The sequence below is a fragment of the Brassica rapa genome, chromosome A03, assembly GCF_000309985.2.
Source record: "Brassica rapa cultivar Chiifu-401-42 chromosome A03, CAAS_Brap_v3.01, whole genome shotgun sequence".
Classification (NCBI taxonomy): domain Eukaryota; kingdom Viridiplantae; phylum Streptophyta; class Magnoliopsida; order Brassicales; family Brassicaceae; genus Brassica; species Brassica rapa.
This window is the reverse complement of record NC_024797.2, coordinates 35153244-35173918: the sequence shown is the minus strand read 5'-3', so window position 1 is coordinate 35173918 and position 20675 is coordinate 35153244. Positions and strand designations below refer to the sequence as shown.

Sequence of the window (20675 nt, the reverse complement as noted above, 5' to 3'; positions counted from 1 at the left end):
TACGTAGGCAGCCGTCATAAGGCGCATCCCCAATCTTATCGCGTTCTACTTTTAGAAAAGCGAGAAGACCACTTTTCACTGACCTTTTCAACCATTAATTCCGCCTAACTCACCTTACTTGCGGAACTTGCCAAGCCACTCGCTAGAACCTCACGCTAGAAGCTCATGGTTCTAACGAGCTGGGGGGATAACTGTCGGTGTCAAAATCGGTCACGACGAAATCAATGTCTGAAAGTCCGTAAAAATCAGCATGAACATTTTTACGAAAAGTAATCCTCGTAAAGATATCTTTACGAAGAGCCTTGCGGTAAAATATTGTTTAAATCTCAACCGAACCACTAAATATGATTCTCCGAAGGCAACGAACATGTATCCAAATCGGCCGCGGACAAGCTCGAGTATGGCAATCGGACCGCAGACAAGCCAAGCTCGATCGATACGCGGTGACCAAGCATGCACACAGCTCGTTTGCTACGTAGCGACCGAGCCCGAGCTTAGCTCGCTCGCTACGTAGAGACCGAGCATCTGTCCCGCTCGGTTGCTACGTAGCGACCGAGCTCGAGCCAAACTCGGTCGCTACGTAGCGACCGAGCGTCACCAGTCCATGCATTCTCGTCTATCCTTTGATGCTATCTCCCGAAGACCGTAGCGAACTCAGTTCATGTTTTCCGCTATTGTAAATCATCGATCAAACTTTGCGGTAAAACCACGGAAAGTGTGTTCTTTATCGAAAGAAGTCGCAATAAATGTTTCGAGTCAGAATACGGCCCAAAGGGACCTAAGACACGACTCGAGACCCATCTAACGATTTCTTAACCAAAAGCCCGTAAACCGTAGGACGGTTTACGCTTGGTTCGCAAGGGAAGATAAATGTCAAGTTTCCGCGGATATATACGAAATTTTGAAGATAATTACGAAGATCGGAAAAAAATGGAATATCTCCATTTTATGCTTTGACGGCTTAAGGGCAGAAGAGTAAAAGCGTAAACCAACCTTGGAGCGAGTATATAAGGAGTCCTAGGCGAGAGGCATGGAGGGGGAACTTTTTCGACTCGGAATTCTTTGCACTTAGAAACTTTAGGCTTTATTCTCGACAAGTTCGGTTTCTATGTCTGGCACACAATTACTAGATGAACTCGCCCATGCAGTTCGATCTCTTGTCCAGCTCTATCAATTGAACTACGTTCGGCTTGATCCTCGAAAGGGGTACGTAGGCAGCCTTTAACAAGGTTCAGTCTGAAATCAATCAAAAACTTTTTCTGTATCTTTTTCGTCTTTCGTTATCGAGCTGCGACTCAACTAGGTTTGAGCTATTAGGCCGCTAGAACTAAATAACTCGCTGACAGCCTTTGCGGCCAAAGCTTTTATGATCTCTTGTAATGATTGCAACGCTCTTACGCGGACTCGAAATAAGATCTACTTTTTTCTCTAAACTCGTTTGTTATCTTTTCATGATTTCCGCATATATTTGGTCACTTGTCGTTGGCTCTCGCAGAGATCCGGGACCTCTGGGAAACTAGGGTTTTCCTAGTTTCCCAATTTAAATAGAAATCGACAGTGCGAATTTCGGTTCCCACAGACCCGAGGATCATTGACACTTCGCCTGAAAAACCCGTAAGTGGTCTCGGCGTTGGAGTTACTTCTCCGAGTTCAATGCTCATCCGATTGAGAGTGTCGCGGAAGATAACGTTGACCGTGCTTCCCATGTCAATGAGTACTCTTCCGACTTCTAGATCTCGTATGACGAGATCTATGACGAGCGGATCGTAGTGAGGTTGATCGATCCCGCCAGCTTCCTCCTTGGTGAAGGTGATTGAGCAATTTTGACCGTCTCGGGGAGGAGACCATGTGGGCCAGTTTTCACTCGACTCGGCCTTCCGCTGGTAAGCCTTGATGCTGATACCGTATTGTTGCAGTATTGCGATCCTCCGATGATCATATTGACTCTGCGACGATTTTTGTCGTTTCCCTTCTCATCTGGCCTTCTGCCGCGTTTATCCCCGGATTGGTTTATTTGAGGGGATTTCTCCGCGGTAGGATTTCTATCCGTCTTCGGGGGGCGATCGGTCTCGAGGATGAGATCTTTCATGCTGGTCAGTTCCAGAGTTCTCCAGCTAGTAGCTTTGCGGCCAGCCTTGCTCCCAAGACTTTGCAGTTAGTCGTGGAGTGTCCTCGGGACTGGTGGAACTCGCAAAAGGTGTTTTCGTCATCCTTGATTGCTAGTCCACGTATTACCCGTGGTTCGGCCTTGGTCCAAGCTGATCGCGTAATTGTGCGCTCCTTGGAGATCTTCCCCCTCGTGATGGACAGACTTGTCGTTACGAAGGTTCTTCTTCTTCATTTTCGGATCCACATCTTTCGAGGATGGTCTCGTCGACTTATGCTTTTGCGACAAGACTTTTTTTTCCTCTTCGATTATGATGTAGTCCGTTGCTTTGTGGAGAGCATCCTGGATTGTCTGCGGTTTGTCGAGGGTTATCCATTTTCTGAATTTCGACTTGTACCAGAGCGTCTTTCTGAGCGCGTCAATGGCCACCTTGTCGTTTATCCCGCTAACCCTGGACATTATCAGCTTAAATCGGCTGACGAACTCGCAGAGGGGTTCGTCTTCCCTCTGGGACAGACTCCAGAGATCGACATCGGAAGTTTCTCTATCTATGAACATAGAGTATTGTTTGAGAAATTCCGATGCGAGCTGTCGAAAACTTCTGATAGAGTTTCGCTTAAGGCGTGCGAACCATTCGAGGGCTGCTCCTTCCAGGTTCTCGACGAACAGGCGGCAGTAGCCGGTGTCTTTTTCGCCGTCCTTCAGCCTCGCTCTTCCCATCGTGGTGTGGAAAGCCTGAAGGTGCGCCTTCGGATCGGTCGTACCATCATACTTTGGCACTTTGATCTTCCCCGGATCGGATACCCTCATATTTGAGATGCGAGTGGTGAAGGGGGTCTTCCGAGCCCCTTCTAGCAGCCTGTTGATCTCGGGGGCAGCGCTGGTAGCGTGATAGATTTGGGATTTTACGGCTCTTACTTCTGCCACAGTCTTGGATATATAGTCGCCAAGATCGCGAATATCCGATGTCTCCTCAGCAGATTTCCGAGCTTATCGGTGTTTGCTGCGAGTGAGCTCGGTTTGCTTTTCAGCCAGCTCCTCTTGCTCGTTCCAATAGAGGATTTCCTCCTCTTCCGTCATTGGTTTGTCGAACGGGGAGCTTTCCCGAGCGGATCGGCTTCTGGTCCTTCTTGGATGTCTGTCAACGTCCTCATCGGTATAGTTGGGGACATCGCTAGGATCCAGCTCGACATGCTCAACTTCATTATCTTCTGAATCCTTCGCGGGAGGCGGAGGACTCTCAGGGTTCCCTTTTTCGATGGGAGATTTTTCGCTAGGGTTTTGACCTGAAGGTCGTTCCCGCGCGGTTCTAGGCCTATCGAGTGGGGTGGCGAAGTCGAGTCTTTTCCCGTGGACTTTGGTGGTTCCGCGGGGACGGATTGCTCTGGTCCTTGCCGTTAAGGTTTCAACATGTTTGGTCAAGGTCCTCACAAGCCTGTCATGTTCTTCCGACCTCTTTTTGTAGGTGGCGAACATCTTTTAAAACTCCTCGAGCGCCGCGGCGTTGGCTGGTGCGTTGGCCGCGGATACGTATGCTGCTGGAGTGTGGAGATCGGTGCCACTGCCTCCGTTGAGAGGAGTCTGCACGTTATTCGCATCGTCAGTTGACATGTCTTGTTGAGTGTGATATGGTTGAGAGTTTGATTGATCCGAACCCCCCCCCCCCCTCCTTCTAGCGCCAAACTGTGGGAACCGAAATTTGCACTGTCGATTTCCGTTTAAATAAGGAAACTAGGAAAACCCTAATTTCCCACAGGTACCGGATATCTGCTAATACCACACACCAAGCAATCAGAACACGAGAATAACAACGATAAAGTATAAGAAATCGAAAAGAGAGCAAAATAGATCTTATTCCGAATTTGCATCTGAGCGTTACAACAAGGTAAGAGACTGGGCTTCGAGAGCTGTCGGCGAGATTCCTAGTTCTAAAACCTTAAAGACTACAAAAACCTAGTTGAGTCGCAGCTCGAATATCAAAAACGGAAAGTTGCCTAAAATTGCTCTAAGTGCTAAATTTGCTCTGAAAAGTTCTTCCTCCATGCCTCTCGCCTAGGACTCCTTATATACTCGCTCCTAGGTCTGTTTACGCTCTTACTCTTCTGCCCTTAAGCCGTCATAGCATAAAATGGAGATATTCTATTTTTTTCTGATCTTTGTAATTATCTTCAAAATTTCGTATTTATCCACGGAAACTTGAAATTTATCTTTCCTTGCGCACCAAGCGTAAACCGTCCTACGGTTTACGGGCTTTGGGTTAAGAAATCGTAAGTTGGGCCTCGAGTCTTGTCTTAGGTCCCTTTGGGCCGTCTTCCGACTCGAAACATTTATTATGATTTCTTTTCGATAAAGAACGAACTTTCCGTGGTTTTTACCGCAAAGTTTGATTGATGACTTAGAATGGCAGAAAACATGAACTGAGTTAGCTACGGTCTTCGGGAGATAGCATCGAAGGATAGATGAGAATGCATGGACTGGTGTCGAATCGACGTTTTAGAAGAACTAGGTCGCTACGTAGCGACCGGATAGCGTGCATATGCGGTAGTTGCGCAATGACCGAGCTGGTTTGTCCGTGTTCCGATTGTCATATTCGAACCCATCCGTAATTGGTTTGGGTATGTTTCCGATGGCTTATGTTTGATCTAAATGGAATTCGAATGAAACTTCATCTCGAAAAAAATATGTTGCGGAGACACATACTTGTATATTGCGGAAATTTAGACGTTAACTTTGTCGTAACCGTTTTCGACCCCAACAATGTTCTTATGTGTTTTTTATTGGGACTGATTTTAATAATCGTCCAGTTAGTCAGGATTTGAGTATAGCTCCACCTCTCTTTCTTAGTTTCCGATCTACTCCAGATTGTTTCTATAAGTTTCTTTTTCTTTCACCGATAATTTTTTATTTTTTTTCTTCTTCTTAAATCGAAGTTTTTGATCTATTCCAGATTTGTACTAGTACTCTAGGTAAGTTAAGTTGTTTGTTATTTCTTATTTGTATTCATACTAGTAGTATTACTAAGCAAAACTATGTTGTTTTACTAATATAACTAAGTATTATTTTGATGTTGTTTCTTATTTGAATTTGTACTACTGATATTACTAGGTAAAACTCTGCAAATCTTAACATATAAAAGTTCATAAGAGTTTATTAACGAAAATAACATAGATAAGTTCACACAAAGCTATACACATACAAGAGTAAGATAAAATTTCAAGCGAACATACATAGGTTTTAAAGAGAACCCTTCACTAATTTCTTCAATATTGCAATCTCTCACACTTGTTCAATTTTGAATTGCAGCTCGATTGCTATTTTTACCATATTATCGATGTCATTTTTTAACGTAGTCACCTCATCTTCTAGAACCTGAAGATAAAAGTTTCGAATGTGGTAGCCATCATTTTGATACACTTTACAGTATCAAACTTGTAAAAAAGATCAAATTAAGAGAATTCCAACGATTGTATTGACAAAAAGAGAAGTACAAATGAGTTTTTCTTAAGAGTTTCTCACTCCCACCATGACAAGAAAATGATTAATCAACTGATCCCTTTCTCCAAGATACCCTACTCAATACTTATACTAAAGCTCTCCTTACGTCACATAGCCTCCTCACACACCTCACACACCTCACGTGGTAGCAAACAACCCATGTGTAAGTGTCTCCTAAAAGTATCTCCTAACAACTTTGTAACATCCCGAGTTGTGATATGTGAAAAGGTTTAACAGAATTGATTTGGCTACCTATGTCACCAAAGTGGACTTACCTTTTCCGGAACACATCCTGAAAGAATTCCAGAGTTAAGCGTGCTTGAGCTGGAATAGTGGAAGGATGGGTGACCTATCGGGAAGTGATTCGCGATAGCGTGCGAGTGAGGCCAAAGCATGGGAAAAGGTCGGGTGGTGATTGCAGGGTCAGTAAACAATGATTTCGAGCCTTGAAAAATTAACGGACCGACCGTCAGACGGGATGGGGCCCACGGGCCGAGAGAGCGGGCGTGGGTGGCCCATTAGCCGTGGGCAGGTCGGGGCGTTATAAGTGGTATCAGAGCTGGTTAGCTATCTCAGTTCCGACCTGAGAGGCGTCTTGAGACCTGTCGGGGGCGTAACGAGGACATTGCGTTCTTTGAGAGGAGGTGAATTGTAACATCCCGAGTTGTGATATGTGAAAAGGCTTAAGAGAATTGATTTGGCTACCTATGTCACCAAAGTTGACTTACCTTTTCCGGAACACATCGTGAAAGAACTCCAGAGTTAAGCGTGCTTGAGCTGGAGTAATGGAAGGATGGGTGACCTATCGGGAAGTGATTCGCAATAGCGTGCGAGTGAGGCCAAAGCATGGGAAAAGGTCAGGTGGTGATTGCAGGGTCAGTAAACAATGATTTCGAGCCTTGAAAAATTAACGGACCGACCGTCAGACGGGATGGGGCCCACGGGCCGAGAGAGCGGGCATGGGTGGCCCATTAGCCGTGGGCGGGTCGGGGCGTTATAAACTTATTCATTATTCGTCATTCCTTCTACAAACCTTATCCCTTCCTCACCAAGTATCTCCAAGTCTCTTGGGTCTCTTCAAGTGTTGGACATGCCTTCTTTTTTTTCCACCTCATCCAATTCCCACACGTATTATTACCGCTCCCTTTGACATCAACCATGTCCTCAGGTTGAAGCACAAGAAAACATTCCAATGTCCTGAGTATTTCTTGTATATAAATCCATCTGTGAATCTAAAAATTGGACGTAATTGGAAGAGTTTTCCACCTCAACCCCCTTGCCTTTAAAAACTCATGGTTCTGCCTCCATCCTCTGTGTCTTAAACATCTGACTCCAAGCAGACCCAACATTCTGTACTACTCCGACAGCCTTTTCTAGTTGTGACCACAAACTGGCATCCAGCCTCTTGTACAAGCAGGGCGACCATTTCAATTGCAGAGTAATGATGTCTTCTAAGCCATAGCTGAGTGTGTGATATACCATAGATTTCACCCATTATTAGCCATGGTATATTTACTACGATATAGAGTCTATTTAGAGTGTTTACAGGTTAAGGGACAATTTGGAAGAAAGTGGTGATTTTGGTGTATTTTGGAGCATTTTGAGGTACATAGCTTCACAGACATGTCAGATATTTAGATATGGATGTAGACCTTTCCTCGGTGCGATTGAGCTCATTGAGTTCGCTTTCAAATGCAACCGGTTTGAGATCAATCCAACGGTTAGATCAGAAGTTATGTCTATTTTACTGAAGAATGGTCAATCTGTCTCGCGAGAAGAAGCTGTCGAGGAGATGCATGACTGTCGATCGATGAAACAGCATTGCCATCGATCGACAGTGATGCCAAAACGTGGGCCAAGCATATTTCAAGACCAACTGAAGCCCAAAAGCCATACAAAGTTACCAAAATACCCATGGACGACCAGAAACCTTATTTATGTATTTTAAGCCATTGTTGACGGCAACAAGCTTTCTACTATCCTATTCTATTGTTTTCTCTTAGGTTTGGAGAGAATATCAATTCTACTTCATAGATTGATTGGAACTCCATTGGTTTTATCATTGATTTTTTATCTATTATATTATTGAGACTATGATTTGTGTTATTATTTTTATGTCTGAGTAATCATCTTGTTAGGTTTAGGGATCTCATGAGCTTAATTTTAAACTGATAATAAATAAGGATTACTAGATTACCTTTAGATCTCTATACCAGGGTGATTTGTAATACTAGGATCTGGAATAGTTAGAATAGCACGACGGTGTGATTAATTGTTTGAACCTAGAATCATAGGATAGTTGAGAGGCACGAAAGTGCAATCAATTAATGGAACCCGAACTCTGTTGGATTAGATACCTTGGCGCATACGAGAGTTAGTCTAGGAATCTAGTTGAACTTAATCTATTAGGTCGTTAATGCTTGTCTGAGGAAGCATTGATCAACGCTCAGGCCATATCATCGACCGACACTCGCTCCAAGTCAATAAGCGACAGCTGAGACTGGACTTAGACATCTGATTAGCAATTGCATGCGAAAGCTGGATTGCTTAATTATTAAAATCGAGTTCTGGAATTGAATCAATAAACCATTAGCATTCTTGAATTGTAGGTTTGAATCTCTTGATTGATAAATCTTTAGGTTTAGCTATTTCTCCTAATTGTTTACAACCTCAATCAACCAATCGAACATGTACTTTATTCACCTTGCTTTCATTCATTTACTGCTTTAAAAACTGTTTGCCTAGCTTAATCTTGATTTCAATAGTATATTGTGTGCCCTAGCTCTCGTTGGATTCGATCCTTAAGTACTACTATTGAACCTCTTATTTGAGAGAGTAAAATCACTCCTTAGGGTAATTTAAGTGATATCAAATTTGGCGTCGTTGCCGGGGAGCAAGGATTCGTCATTAGACTTGACTAATAGGTTTAGTCTAGGTTTTATTTACTGTCATAGTTACTTATATAAAAAAATTTCTTGTCTTTCAGGTACATGCCTACCAGTACGTTTGGAATGCACGATCCGCAAAGAGAAACGCGCTACGTCGATCAACACTACCTCTACTACGTCGATCGACACCACCTCTACTATGTCGATCGACACCACCTCTACTACGTCGAACAACACTTGTGACAGAGAAACGATCGATATTTCAACTCGAACATTGATCGATACCAATCCGCGAGCAGACATGGTCTCGACAGTTGTGCTACAGAGGGTTGAGAATGGAGACCTGCATGATCATTAAGGTCATCAGTGTAATGCAGAAGGTCAGGAGATAGGTGGACAAGGGACTTCAATCCTTGAGCCATCTGCTGCCACAGAGGATGGTAAAGCTCCTCGTCAGAGAACGCTAGCAGATTTGATCAGGCCTAGTCAGTTCTATACCAACAGGTCTGCGATCCGACCTCTAGAAATTCAGAGATTTCAAATACACTCCACACACTTCTCTCATGTGGGTCAGCACCCTTATTGTGGTCTTCCTGATGAAAATCCCTCGGATCATATTGAGACACTCGAAGACTTTGTGTCTGGCATCCAGGAGGATGAAGCAACCAACGACTACATCATCTGCAAGCTGTTCAAATATTCTCTCTCTGGGAATGCTAAAAAGTGGTTGAGATAACTACCACCAAGATCTCTCACTACATGGAATGATGTCAGGGACTGCATTTATGACTAAATTTTTAGTTGATTCAAGGGCTGAAGTGATGAGAGATAAAATTTGGACATTCTCTCAGGGAACTAAATAAGCTTTCAAAAGCTCTTGGGTGAGGTTTAGGAGATACCAAAGGGACTATCCACATCATGATTTTATGGAGATTCAGTTGCTGAAAAAGTTTTGCAACGGTATTGATGTGCGATATCATATGATGCTTGTGGGAACCGAAATTCGTACTGTCGATTTCCATTTAAATAAGGAAAGTAGGAGAGCCCTAATTTCTCAGAGGTCCCGGATATCTGCTAATACCACACGCTAAGCAATCAAAACACGAGACAACAATTATAAAGTATAAAAATCGTAAAAGTAAAGCAAAGTAGATCTTATTCTGAATCTGTGGTTGAGCGTTACAACAAGGTATAAGCATGGGCTCAACAGCTGTCGGCGAGATTCCTAGTTCTAGCAACCCAAAGTCGGCTAAACTTATATGAATCGCAGCTCGAATAACAAAAAACGGAAAATTGCCTAAACTGCTTTAAGTGCTAAGTTTGCTGTGAAAAAGTTCCCTCTTGCCTCTCACCTAGGACTCCTTATATACTCGCTCCTAGGTCGGTTTATGCTTTTCATCTTCTGCCCTTAAGCCGTCATAGCTAAAAAATAGAGATATTCCATTTTTCCCGATCTTCGTAATTATCTTCGAAAACTTCATATTTATCCACGGAAACTAGACATTTATCTTTCCTTGCGAACCAAGCATAAACCGTCATAAGGCTTATGGGCTGTTTGGTTAAGAAATTGTAAGTGGGCTTCAAGTCACGTCTTAGGTCTCTTTGGGCCGTCTTTTGACTCGAAACGTTTATTACGGTTTCTTCGATAAAAACGAACTTTCCGCGGTTTTTATCGTAAAGTTTGATCGATGACTTCGAGTGACGAGAAACATGAAATGGTTCAGCTACGGTATTTGGGAGATAGCATTAAAGAGTAGACGAGAATGCATGGATTCGTGTCGTATCGATGTTTTGAGAAAGCTCGATCTCATTGTAATGATCAAAACTTGCATGTGCTTGGTCACTACGTAGTGACCAAGCTTGGTTCCGAGCTCGGTCACTATGTAGCGACCGTCCCGTGCGCCTGCTCGGTCGCTACGTAGAGACCGAGCAGTACGCGTGCTTGGTCGCTTCGAGCTCGGTCAATACTTAGCTTGTGCGCGGTCCGATTGCCATACTCGAGCTTGTCTGCGGCCAATTTGGATACATGTCTGTTGCCTTCGGACAATCGGTATTTAGTGGTTCGATTGAGATTTGAAGAAGATTTTACCGCAAGGCTCTTCGTAAAGATTTCATTACGAAGATTAGTTTTCGTAAAAATGTGCATGCTGATTTTTACAGACTTTCAGACATTGATTCTGTCGTGAACGATTTTGACCCCAACAGTTAGCCCCCCAGCTCGTTAGAACCATGAGCTTCCAGCGTGAGGTTCTAGCGAGTGGCTTGGCAAGTTAGGCAAGTAAGGTGAGTTAGGCGGAATTAATGGTTGAAAAGGTCTGTGGTAAGTGGTCTTCTCGCTCTTCTAAAAGTAGAACGTGATAAGATTGGGGCTGCACCTTATGACGGCTGCCTACGTACCCTTGTTGAAGGGCCTTTCATGGTTCGTCTTGGAGTTAAGGTTTTTATGACTAGTTTACCAGCGAGACCTTTACGGTTTAGTTTTTATGTAGAGGTTATCAGGCTTGTTGCCGATAGCATTTTATATGGGTGTAGACGGAAGACTACGAGTTGTCATCTCGTAATCTAACTCTGTATGAACTTCTATATCCGTGATCTGTTTCGAGAGTTCTCCGCAGTGTGTAATTTCTGAAGACGCTCGAGTATTGGCAAACAGACAAATTTCGGGATTTCATATCAGGGTGTTTGATACTATGCCTAGAGATGTTAGAGACCAGTGCGCTGAGTTTAGGGCAAGACCTAGGTTTACTCCTAGTTTTAGAAGGTGCGATGACTAATTCGACTTACGTATCCCGTTTCAGTGTCATCCTGATTCCATACCGATTTAAAGTCCGCGATAGGTTCTCGGCTTATACAACTTGTATGGTTGGAACCGAGCATCTCTCCAAGGACAATTTTTAAGCCTCCTGGAAGTGCTGACCAAAAATTTTGGGTTTCTTTTATAGCGCTATTATCCTTGTGTCGGATGTACGAGTTTAGGACGTTAAGAGTTTGTTGTGATCAGCAACAAACTTAATGGTAAAAATTACTATTTTGAGTCTTCGCGAATGATATGTTTTGAGAAGATGTTAGCGCGTATGACTGTCTGGTCTTCCAAGAAGGTGTTTTTATCGAGGAAGGAAATTTCGTCGAAGAATGAATCTTCAGGCGTCTGTGACTTGGTCTGATTATACGAAGGATTTTTCGCGTAAGTAATGGGGACCAATTTTACGAAGGTTGTAAATCGGTGATACGTATAAACATATCAAAGTAGCGTTGTTTCTGTGGGTTTTACGAAAAACGTTTCTGCTGTAATTTCGATCTTAGGTGAAAGTTGCTTGGAGTTACTCATGGAGTGTTACCGTGGTTTATTTCATTACGATCTAGTAACAGAACGTTTTTCATAGATTTTTTGAGCGGATTCTCATGACACATTCGTTTCTGGAACAAATTGGTCAACCAGAGGTGGATCTAGCTAACTATCGGGAGGAAAGTGTTCCTTTTAATGTGCACAATGCTACATTTATTCTCGATTTTTCTTCGTCACAAATGTTTTCGAGGCTTTTCTGTTACTCATTTGGTACAACGGAAACTGAAAGAAATGTTTTGGTGATTGAAGATTTCTCGTAAAAAAATTTAAACAAAAATGGTTTCTTAAAGCCGGAAAAGGGTTTAATACTTTGGCTAATCGTCGCGTTTTGGTTTGATATTGGTACAGGTTTTCTGTACGCATGATCGCGACGAGAAATGATGTATAGTTTTTGAGATTATGTTCGTGATCGTTTGGATATGTTGCTAGCGTTTAGACGAATTTTAGATTGTCGTTTGCCTATTTGGGATGATTTTTTTTTGACAAAATCGTTTTCTTGACGATTTGCAAAAGTTTTTTGATGTTTGGGAGTATACGAGTATAGTATACGTACTGACTCCCTTTTTTTTTACCAAAGAAAACGGTAGAACCGATACTTTGAAGGGTTGTGTACGTTTCTTCTTCTGAATTTGGAATGACCAATAATCCAGGACGATTTAAAGACGACGCTTGGACTGTGATTTGGTTGTTTCCACGTTGACGACTTGGAAAATTTCGGTTTCGAGAAAATTGCCAGAAACAAATTGGTTTTAAGATGACGTTGATGTCTCTTGTTTTTCATTCCGTAGGAGGCGAGCTTGATATGCGTGGCGATCGCTCCTTGATTTTCGGAGAGTTTAGATCAGTTTGCAAGATCTGGATGAACATTTATGGAACGATATATCGAGACAGGAAAAATCACCTAAGACATAGTTCGCCAGACTATCCAGCTAGGTTTTACGTTCCCTAAAGTCTCAAAGGCTTTTTTATTTCTTAGCAATTTCATACGAAAATTCCAAGTCTAATTTCAAAAATTTCAAATCGTAAATACCTTAGTTCTCTCGAAGATGTAGTTTTGTCTCTTCTCAGTTTTGCTTGCTTTTTTTCCCTTCTTCTTCTCGTGTATGTTCGCCATTCTTGATATTGGTGTTTATCCTTTGAAATTTGACATTTATCTTTCGAACTTTACTGTTATCTTCTCCTTAGATAGGACGTCAATTTTTATAAAAAGGTTCAACGTAATCGTAAAGTTAAGGCGGCTAAGGTGTTAAGTTAACTGTTGCCGTTTAATACAATTACTTTGAATTCATGCGAGAAAACAAGTCATTGTGGTTTTTTTTTTATCATAAAGTTTCAATGGTAACTCCAATCGAGGCGAAACAAGAGACGTTTCGATCGAGATTTGAAGGAGAACACAAAGATCGAGGTAAGGGCGAGTGGGGGCAAGCATAGGAGTTTAGACGAGTCTTATTTGTTTTCATCGTAAAATCTCAACGAAAACTTCGATTGAGACGAAACGAAAAGCGTTTCGATCGGGATTCAAAAGAGAACCTAAAGGAGGACCTTTCCGAGGCCTGACAGGTCGCTATATAGCGAGTGAAGGTCTGACAGGTCACTACGTAGCGAGTGGAAGCAAGCCAAGAAGAATCCTACTTGTTTTCGTCGTAAAATCTCAACGGGAACTCCGATTGAGACGAAACGAAAAGCGTTTGGATGAGGATTCAAAAGAGAACCCAAAGGAGGACCTCTCTGAAGCCTGACAGGTCGCTTTGTAGCGAGTGGAAGCAGACCAAGAAGAGTCCTACTTTTTTCGTCTTAAAATCTCAACGGAAACTCCGATTGAGACCAAACGAAAAACGTTTCGATGAGGATTCAAAACAGAACCCAAAGGAGGATCTTTCTGAGGCCTGACAGGTCGCTATATAGCGAGTGAAGGTTTGACAGGTCGCTACGTAGCGAGTGGAAGCAAGCCAAGAAGAGTCCTACTTGTTTTCCTCGTAAAATCTCAACGAAAACTCCGATTGAGACGAAACGAAAAGCATTTCGATGAGGATTCAAAACAGAACCCAAAGCAGGAACTTTCTGAGGCCTGACCGGTTGCTATATAGCGAGTGAAGTTCTGACAGGTAGCTATATAGCGAGTGGAAGCAAGCCAAGAAGAGTCCTACTTGTTTTCGTAGTAAAATCTCAAAGGAAACTCCGATTGAGATGAAACGAAAAGCGTTTCAATGAGGATTGAAAAGAGAACCCAAAGGAGGACCTTTCTAACGCCTGACAGGTCGCTATGTAGTGAGTGAAGGTCTGACAGGTCGCTACATAGGGAGTGGAAGCAAGCCAAGAAGAGTCCTACTTGTTTTCGTCAGAAAATCGCAACGGAAACTCCGATTGAGACGAAACGAAAAGCATTTCGATGAGGATTCAAAAGAGAACCCAAAGGAGGACCTTTCTGAGGACTGACAGGTCGCTATGTAGCGAGTGAAGGTCTGACAGGTCGCTACGTAGCGAGTGGAAGCAAGCCAAGAAGAGTCCTACTTGTTTTCGTCGTAAAATCTCAACGGAAACTCCGATTGAGACGAAACGAAAGGCATTTCGATGAGGATCCAAAAGAGAACCCAAAGTAGGACCTTTCTGAGGCCTGACAGGTCGCTATGTAGCGAGTGAAGGTCTGACAGGTCGCTATGTAGCGAGTGGAAGCAAGCCAAGAAGAGTCCTACTTGTTTTCGTCGTAAAATCTCAACGGAAACTCCAATTGAGACGAAACGAAAAGCATTTCCATGTCGATTCAAAAGAGAACCCAAAAGAGGACCTTTCTGAGGCTTGACAGGTCGCTATATAGCGAGTGAAGGTCTGACAGGTCGCTACGTAGCGAGTGGAAGCAAGCCAAAAAGAGTCCTATTTGTTTTCGTCGTAAAATCTCAACGGAAACTCCGATTGAGACGAAACGAAAAGCGTTTCGATGAGGATTCAAAATAGAACCCAAAGGAGGACCTTTCTAAGGCCTGACAGGTCGCTATGTAGTGAGTGAAGGTCTGACAGATCGCTACGTAGCGAGTGGAAGCAAGCCAAGAAGAGTCCTACTTGTTTTCGTTGTAAAATCTCAACGGAAACTCCGATTGAGACGAAACAAAAAGCATTTCGATGAGGATTCAAAAAAGAACCCAAAGGAGTACCTTTCTGAGGCCTAACAGGTCGCTATGTAGCGAGTGAAGGTCTGACAGGTCGCTACGTAGCGAGTGGAAGCAAGCCAAGAAGAGTCCTACTTGCTTTCATCGTAAAATCTCAACAGAAACTCCGAGTGAGACGAAACGAAAAGCGTGTCGATTTGGATTCAAAAGAGAACCCAAAGGAGGACCTCTCTGAAGCCTGACAGGTCGCTCTGTAGCGAGTGGAAGCAAGCCAAGAAGAGTCCTATTTGTTTTCGTCTTAAAATCTCAACGGAAACTCCGATTGAGACCAAACGAAAAGCGTTTCGATGAGGATTCAAAAGAGAACCCAAAGGAGGACCTTTCTGAGGCCTGACAGGTCGCTATGTAGTGAGTGGAAAGTTGGTAGCTCGGTCGCTACGTAGCGACCGAGCTGTGTGCTTTCTCGGTCGCTACATAGCGACCGAGCTGTGTGCGTGCTCGGTCGCTACGTAGCGACTGAGCTGTGTGCGTTCTGGGTCACTACGTAGCGACTGATCGAGCTACGTAGCGACCGAGCTGTATAATCAATTTGCTGTGCTTCCTTTTTCCGCGATTAACCTAGGGGTGTTCTGCGGTTTTTGGGAGAACAAGTTTTTCCCTTCCGAATAGTTTTTGGAAAACGTGTTTTGATAAAACCCTTACGCATTGAAACTTCTTTAGCTCGAAAATGAGCAAAACTTACGGGATTTGATAAAATTTATCATTTTCCTTTATGTTTAGACAGAGAAATCGCAAGCTCGTTTCGTAGCACTTCCTGGCGAAAAGTCGCGGCTAGGTTTTTTCAATTTTTTTTTTTAGGGACCATGGCGTTTGCGTAAGCGTTGGCCATAGGCGCAGTGGTGGCTGGGGTTGCCTTACCAGCGTTGTTGCGAACTGCGATTTTGTCTTTCGTATTTTCAGACATTGTTTTGATCAAGCGTTTTGTGGCTGAGAGTTAGATTGATCCGTACCCCCCCCTCTCCTTCGAGCGCCAAACTGTGAGAACCGAAATTTGCACTGTCGATTTCCGTTTAAATAAGGAAAGTAGGAGAGCCTTAATTTCCCAGAGGTCCCGGATATCTACTAATACCACACGCTAAGCAATCAGAACACGAGACAACAATGATAAAGTATAAAAATCGTAAAAGTAAAGCAAAGTAGATCTTATTCCGAATCTGCGTTTGAGCGTTACAACAAGGTATAAGCCTGGGCTCGAGAGCTGTCGGCGAGATTTCTAGTTCTAGCAACTCTAAGTCGGCTAAACCTAATTGAGTCGCAGCTCGAATAACAAAAAATGGAAAATTGCCTAAACTGCTCTAAGTGCAAGTTTGCTGTGAAAAAGTTCCCTCTTGCCTCTCGCCTAGAACTCCTTATATACTCGCTCCTAGGTCGGTTTACGCTTTTCCTCTTCTGCCCTTAAGCCGTCATAGCTTAAAAATGGAGATATTTCATTTTTCCCGATCTTCGTAATTATCTTCGAAACCTTCATATTTATCCGCGGAAACTTGACATTTATCTTTCCTTACGAACCAAGCATAAACCGTCATAAGGCTTATGGGCTTTTTGGTTAAGAAATCGTAAGTGGGCTTCGAGTCACGTCTTAGGTCTCTTTCGGCCATCTTTTGACTCGAAACTTTTATTACGGTTTCTTCGATAAAAACGAACTTTCCGCGGTTTTTATCGTAAAGTTTGATCAATGACTTCGAGTGACGAGAAACATGAAATGGTTCAGCTACAATATTTGGGAGATAGCATTAAAGAGTAGACGAGAATGCATGGATTCGTGTTGTATCGACGTTTTGACAAAGCTCGATCTCTTCGTAACGATCGAAATGTGCATGTGCTCGGTCACTACGTAGTGACCAAGCTTGGTTCCGAGCTCGGTCGGTACGTAGTGACCGAGCCGTGCGCGTGCTCGGTCGCTATGTAGCGACCGAGCAGTACGCATGCTCGCTCGCTACGTAGCGATCGAGCTTGGGTCGAGCTCGGTCGCTATGTAGCGACCGAGATTTGTTTGAGATCTGTCGCTACGTAGCGACCGAGCTGTGGCTCGAGCTCGGTCGCTACGTAGCGACCGAGCTGTGTGCATGCTTGGTCGCCGTATATCGATCGAGCTTGGCTTGTCCGCGGTCCGATTGCCATACTTGAGCTTGTCTGCGGCCAATTTGGATACATGTCTGTTGCCTTCGGACAATCGGTATTTAGTGGTTCGATTGAAATTTGAACAAGATTTTAACGCAAGGCTCTTCGTAAAGATTTCTTTACGAAGATTAATTTTCGTAAAAATGTGCATGCTGATTTTTACGGACTTTCAGACATTGATTCTGTCGTGACCGATTTTGACCTTAACAATGCTGGATACTGCACGCGAAGGAAACTTCGAGACAAGGACCCCATAGGAAGCTAAGCGACTGATTGAGAACTTGATGTCTAGCAACAGTTTTAACAATCTGGATATGAACAAGATAAAATCAATTGCGATAGACAGTGACAAGATCGTTGAGGCTGAGATTGGTTCTGTACATGAAGTTTCATTGGTGGAACAAAATGTAGAAAAGGATGAGAATCATGACCATATTCAAATAATGGAAAAGATCCTAAAAATTCAGCAGAAGACGAGCGCATACTTAAATCTGAGGTTGGATGTTCTCTACAAAGAGATGAATGGAAAATTTGAAACCTTATATGCCAATGTCATGATGCTAGATGCCCAGGTTTCTTAGATTGCAGAAGCTGTGAAGAAGCAAGAAGCTCTAGTCAAAGGATTAATGTCATCTCAGATGATGACTTTGGGGAAGTGCTTGAGCAAGAGAAGCTGGAAGAAGATGTTTTATTAGTCGAAAGATCCATGTCCATAGACAGCTCGTACTGGTGTCGACTGACACCAACAATTGAGCATCGACCGACACCAACAACTGAGCATCGACCGACACCAACAACTGAGCATCGATCGACGTCAACATCTGAGCACCGATCGGGATCAGACAAAACTGTTCGAATTCAAAGCCACTTAGATTTTGCTGCTCGACACCCACATCCTCCGAACCTAGCTCGAGTTAAAAGGGACAACATCGATCGACAACAATATAATGGAATCGATCGAGAACAACAGAAGTGCAGCGATCAACAACCGCCAATATCATACCGTGTACGTTTACCAGATTTTGATGCACACTGCTTGAAGGACTCTCGAAATCCATCTCAGACATCAGTTTGCTTGAAGACAACAGAGAAGATAAGTCAGCAATCTGCAGAAGCACCATAGCAAGAGCAATCAACCCTAGCTGAAACCTTTTTTGTTAAGAGTGTTGATCGACAACATCTACCAGATATCGATCGACACCAAACAGACATATTTGAACCTACCATGGAAAGGCAGGCAACGAAAGAAGAAATTCCAGTTGAGAAGAGAGTGAAATCTAGGAAACCATATATTCCCAAACACCTAAGGCGAGAAGTTAACAAAGAGGAACTTGAAGAATTTCACAAGAGGGTGAAGAGGGTTCCTAAGGTTATGTCTTTTGAGGATGTATATCATAATTATAGACTTGGTCAGAGAGACTGATAAGGACATTAAGCTCCTATTCAACAAGGTCAGCCGTAAACCCAAGAGGACACTGAAGAAGGAACAAGATCCTGGAAAGTTCCTGATTCCATGCTCTATACATAGTTGCCATTTACCAAAAGCTCTCTGCAATACTGGATCTGCATTCAACATCATGTACATAGACACTGTTGAGCTATTCGGTCTAAAGATGGGACCTTCTAAAGATAGTTTCACTTTCGTGGATCACTCCCAAGCAAAATCAGCAGGCATGATCAAGAATGTTAAGGTGGATATAGGGGAATGCATTATCCATGTGGACTTTCATGATGTGGATATCAAATCAGGCAAGACATCTCCACTTCTTTTGGACGAGCTTTCATGGCTACAGTGGGGGGCAGTTTGTGCTCTTAAGAGAAATAAGATGTGTCTGACTAATGTTGATGAAACTGTCTTCTATGATCCCATGGAGAAGAAGAAAAGTGAGGAGCTTATTTCATGCATAGAGATATTTGAAGATCCATGACCTACATCTGATTCAAATTGCGAGCCTGCAATACCAAAAGCGTCAGTCGACATTAGAATTGCAGCATCGGTCGACTTCCAGTCCTCAGAATCGATCGACAATCAACCTTCATCATCGGACGACTCTTAGTCCTTAGATTCGATCAACACGAAGTCTTCCACATCGGTCGATACCCTCTGAATTTCAGAACAACCTAGACTTAAAAGTCTAAGTCTAGGGGAAGGACCAGGAATAGAAAGAAGAAAAAGAAAAAGAATGTAGATGCTGATTTCCTGTCACTAGTCCCTTTGCAATGTCAAGAGGCAAGTCTTGCGTATAGAGTGCGCTGCAGAGGAGGTTCTGAATCCTTTCCCAAGGTCAGAGTGCTACGTGATCCAGGGCTGAGAGACAAAGGGGAAGTTTCTGCAAGAGCTTTTATCAACTGCATCAACAAGATGAGAAAGAGAGACACTGAGACTTGTTCTAGAGCAAGTTCACATCCTCATCCAGACTAAATCAGATATCCAAAATTCAAGCTAATGACTAAAAATAAGTTAGAACGATATACCTGACCGGATTAAGTCTTATCAAATGTTTTCAAAAAAAAAAAATTTCGAGTCAAGAAGCGGATTATGATCAAATACAATTTTACTTACTATCTAACCGCTCTCTAGCACCATTCTTTGAGGTTATTGAATACTGGGTGTACTGAATAGAAACGCCAAAGTGGATCACCTGCCAATAACATCCACGCTAGCTGAGAGAGTCTGAAGGAACCGAAGCTGACTTCCAACCTAAATCAATTCAATTTGCTTGTCTTGGGGCTTGGTATACATTGGATTGGATTCCTCTTTCAGGTCTGAAAGGCATAAGTCTGTAAATTTTTGGTTTCTTTCTCTCCTCTCTTCGGCATCCAGAAATAAATAAAAAAGAAGAAAAAGGATTGAAATGATTTCCTGCGGTTTAGAGGGGTAGGAGTGTCTCATGCGATCCAATTATTCTTCTCTAATGGAATGATCACACATCATTGGAAGCGAGGGGTAGGTACATTACTGATGACCCCACTATTCGATTACACTTTGCCAAAAAAAATGTAAAGAAAAATCGAAAAGAAGATGAATAAGATAGACTGCACATCATCATGACCAATATAAAACTTGATACCGCTCAAATTACCCTAAGGAGTGTTACTCTCATCAAAAGAGGTTCAGATGTAGTACTTAGGGATCGATTCCACAAGGAGCTAGGGAACAATTAAATCTAGTGTTTATTAATTCTAAAGGTTGCAAATGTTTAAATGAAATAGCAATAGTAACAAGCGAGTAAATAATAAATGTAACTTGGTTGGAAATGATATTAGATGCAGGGCCACTATTCAGGTGTTGGAGATTATAATACCTATAGATGCCTAACTGTTGCATGCATGATATATTAGAGCTCAATCGCTTAACTCAGTGATCAGCTGTCGCATGTCTCACTGGTTAACAGACTAGATCTCGTGTCTCAACGGTTAGTATGTCGACGATGAGAGAGTGTCGATCGATGGTCTATTAAGACGTTGACCGATACACCTTTGCCAACGTCGATCGATAGTCAGTTGAGGACATCGATCGACGGGTTCTATCCAGGCCTATGCGCGAGTATGAT

At 43.0% G+C, this 20675-nt stretch overlaps 1 long non-coding RNA gene across 1 annotated transcript; it reads right to left on the bottom strand.

Moving 5' to 3' along the window:
• Positions 1-12913: 12913 nt before the first annotated feature.
• LOC117132865 lies at positions 12914-20413 on the bottom strand. Its single transcript, XR_004456548.1, has 2 exons — positions 14986-20413; positions 12914-13893 (listed from the first exon to the last, which is right to left on the bottom strand). It is a non-coding gene; the product is annotated as an uncharacterized LOC117132865 (long non-coding RNA).
• Positions 20414-20675: the final 262 nt, after the last annotated feature.